The following is a 4,478-nucleotide window of genomic DNA, read 5'->3' as shown; positions in this document are numbered from 1 at the left end:
TGATCATTATTAAGGACAGTTATATGCCAAACTGTGTCTGTCCCTCTGGCCCGTGGACCCCAGCCAAAAGAGGGGGTTCCCAGATTCACACAGTTTGGCCTGTAACTGCTGAAATGGTGAAAATATATCACTGTACTTATAGGTGGAGCATTGCGAGTAATTCCTTTGCGTATAGTATCAAAAGAAAATTTAAACTCATTCTAGTTACTTAAAAAAACGAAAGTAATAGCTCGTATGGCCAGGCAGAGGAAGTGCGCCGGATCAAATGAGTGTTTAGAAAAAAAAAAAAAAAAAGTGCTAATAATAATGTGCAGATTGCGGTTCTGGGGGTTCAAAATGTGATCTATATATCTATAATTGTAAAATATATTCCTAATCCCTATGTAACTGAAAATAAAACCATCAACTTAACCAATAGCAGAGCAGGAAGGGAAGCTAGTGTGGAAATATTTTCAGTATACTCAATTATACTGATTTGCAGCAAAAGTAAAGATCAGATTCGTTCAAAGACCATTAAAAACTACTGGAAATAGTTTTATAAAAATGACATCCCTGTGCACTTGTGAAATAAAACCAAACCATGTGCTGGGTAGGAAAAAAATATAGATAGATAGATAGATATAGATATATATTTAACAAAAATTATTACAAGAAATTACCTGTTTACCTGTTTTTAGAAGTGTCAAACCTATCTCTTAGACAAAAATTTTCTCGTGGATTCTGAAGGTCCTTTAATGTAAGCATTGATATTATTCTTTCAATTGATCTAACTTGACCTATTGACCTAAACTAACCAATTAAATCACCTAAAAGGATAAAGGATGTTGAAAGATGTGTAGATTGGAAAGAATACAAGCAGAAGAAAATATATCATCTGCATGAATCATGAGACGGGGAACACTGATAAATTATAGATTTATTTAAGCCTTAGATGACTTTGGGATAAGCTTACCAGAAACCTAGAATAAATAAATAGATCACAAGCACATTTTCAAGTGTAAGAACTGTGTGAAAGTTAATTACATAATAATCATCTTGAACACCTTTTCAGAACAAAGAAGAAACACTCCTGCCTGAAGTCTGAGAGGGCCAAGAATGGAGGTCCACCACCGAAGCTAATGGATACTTTTTCAATTTCTGTCCATCCTTTGATTGAGGAGTAATTGGAACCAGTCCACAATGAAAGAGTTGAAAATGCTGGTATGTCACACTGAAGCAATTAGAGGTGTTTGATTCTTAATAGAAAATTGAAGTATTATTTAGCGTCATGTGTAATTTCATCATGAGGGTTACAGGTTTGGTTTATTTAATATCTTACTTCTTAGCTATTTTGCTTTGAAAATTTGACTCATGGTTAGTACCTCCTTAGCTAAATGATGCATTTGGAGCAATACTTAATTTCAACCTATACTTATCTTTAGAAGGCACTGTGACCTACAACATGCACAGCTTATGTTATCTTCATCATCATAGTGAAATGCAATTCAAATATTTATCAACATGCTGTTAATCCAGAATGTATCTGAATATCTTTTACTAATACACTGATCTTGTTGCATGCTATCAAATTACCATCCCTAAGGTCGTCTTCCCTATGTACCTTTATTTTTTAATCTCATGACTTTATCTACACATTTATTCATATAGCTATGTAGGATGTTTCACAACCTATATGGCTTCTAGCAGAAATATCGGCTTCACCAATATATCAGTCTTGCTTCATTTTTTTCTTTCACATCTGCATCTTCATCTACGTAGCCCAAATCTACATAGCCTCGATGATGCCCTCAAACGGCTCCGACCTCATCGTCCCCCACCATTACATATTTTCTTTACTTACTTTATTTACTGGGAGAGGTACCCAAATTTTGATTTGCTGAGAGCACATCTTAGAGATCCAATTTTGGTCTGAATCTATCCAGTGGACTGGGCATGTGAGAAAACGCACGCACGCACGCACACACACACACACACACACACACACACACACACACACACACACACACACACACACACACACACACACACACACACACACACACACACACACATTTTTCGTATTATATAGACTGTGAATTTATTTTGTGCAACTGCCTCTTCCAGGTGTGTCATTAAAAAAGATACTGAACAGTATTGCGTGTGTGTGTGTTAACACTGAATGTTTTTTTTAATTATTATTATTTTATATATTTATTTATTTATTATTATTTTTATTTATTTATTATTTTTATTTATTTATTTTTTGCTAGATGATGGATCCCTGCAAGTGCTCCATGATGCTATCAGGATTAAGAAAATAAGTATGAAACAGGAAGCTCTGAAGTTGGCTTCAGACAGAAACCATCTTAGAGAAATGGACCCGGAGCTGCATCAGAAAAGGCTAGAATTGTGCAAGTATATACATTACTATACAGTAATGTAGTCATAACCACACAATGTGTGATATTAAACATTATGTTTCATTTAAAAATATATATTAATCGACCATTACATTTGGCTAACAAAAAATAATAAACTAGAAAAAAACATTGGTTTTTGTTTGAAAGATTATATTGAAACTAATGTTTTACATTAGTTTCAATATAAACTTTGAATAGTCTTTAAATAGAATGATGCTACAAATGGTAACTTTGTTGGAGATGACTTGTCAGCGGAAAAAAACTCTAGTGAGATTGTTTAATTATTTATTCTTGTACCTTATCCCTCTACTTTCCACACGGCCTTCTCCTACTGCTAAACTTGATGTACAATATACAACAATGTCATAACTACACATTGTGTGTGACATTAAACATTAGGCTTCTTTTTTAAAAATACATTTACCGACCATGACAGTTGGCTAACAAAAGATACAAACTAGAAAAAAAAGTTTTTTATTGACATAATACATTTGTTTCAATGTAATCTTTAAATAATCTTTAATTAAAATGCTGCTACAAATGGTAGTTTTGTTGGAGATGACATGTCAGAGGAAAAGCACTTGAGAGACTTTGGAGTAGTGAGAGACGGAATACTGAATTGCTTTAGAACATGTACCGAGGAGGGGTACAGGGTGTGTTGGAAGGATACTGAGAATAGAGGAGCTGCCAGGCAAGAGAATGAAACTCCCAACAGGAGATCCCAAATACATTTCAGAACACACTGTTGATTATATTTGCCCACTTTTTCTGTCCAGCATTCGTATTTGTGCATTTTCATTAACTACTTCCTGATCACATTCATTGCCATTACCACCATCATCTTTATCACCATCATGGTTTTCCAAACCACTACAAAATGTGGCCATGGTTGTGTCCAAACTAGTCCGCATAGGTATAGCGAGACAACGGAATCTTCGTTTGAGGACTCCTAATGCTTGTTCAATGGGATTGCGGGTTCTTGAATGAGCCAAATTATACCTTATTTCATTTTGCAATCTGGGATTGAGAACTGGAGTCATTAAAAATTTGCAAATTGATTATGCAGATTCCCCAATCAGGTGACCATCATAATCTGCCTGCATTAGAGCATGCAAGACACTATTTCTGAATATTCTGCTATCATTTCACTGACCTTAACCACCAACAAACTATAATATAAAATATCAAGTCTGAACCACACAATGCTTGTACATTTAATGAAAAATAACCCTTTCTGTATCAGTACTGCTCTACTTGAGGACCACCTGGACTCTGAGTTGGTATTTGTGTGCAGTCTATTTCCTTGTATTTCTGGGTAACTTATACCCAGAAAAACTAAGAATCCTCTACTTATTCATGGTAGAAGAGTGTCGGACAGACTTGGCAATGCCAGAGAGTTTCCGCATAATATCTATATATTAGGAAACTAGCGAGTGGGAGGAATCCAACAATACCCAAATCCCTACTATCTGTCTTGCAGAACTATTGGAAAAAAAAAAAAAAAAACAGTTCAAAGAGGGCGTTAGCCTATTTTTCCATATTACAAAAAAAAAAGTGTTATGGCAGCTATCCTGCGTCTTCCCATGATTTTTTTTTCTTTAAAAAAAATTGGAAAAACAAACAGATTATGGCTGTTTTCTTATCCCATCCAATCTAGCAAAATGCATGCATCCTGACAATGTATCAAAAACAGACATTTAATATCCGCAAATTACGAAAGAAAACTAATGAATTGCATCACATTAAGTAGTTTATTACTACTTGGTAACTGTTCATGTTTCTCTGCAAAATTGAAAGAAATGTCGATGTTTTTCCAAATTCTCCCTCCATCCCTCCATTCCGTCATAGCATGCATGATGACAATCTAAAATACAAGCACAATGTAGCTATCAGCTGAGTTAACCTGAGTCTGGCATGCAGCGCTGGAATTCTACGGAAATTCGTCTGTTAAATGGAAACAATAGACGACCGCGAGATGGAGGTCACCACTTTTTTTTTTTTTTCGATGGCTGTATTTTCATTTTTTATTCTAAATGGTTTGATGCAAATTAAAGTATTTAGAGCAATATTGAGATATTT

Source organism: Penaeus vannamei, chromosome 12 (assembly GCF_042767895.1).
Source record: "Penaeus vannamei isolate JL-2024 chromosome 12, ASM4276789v1, whole genome shotgun sequence".
Taxonomy (NCBI): Eukaryota; Metazoa; Arthropoda; class Malacostraca; order Decapoda; family Penaeidae; genus Penaeus; species Penaeus vannamei.
The sequence above is the reverse complement of the archived record's forward strand: the minus strand, read 5'-3'. Positions refer to the sequence as shown.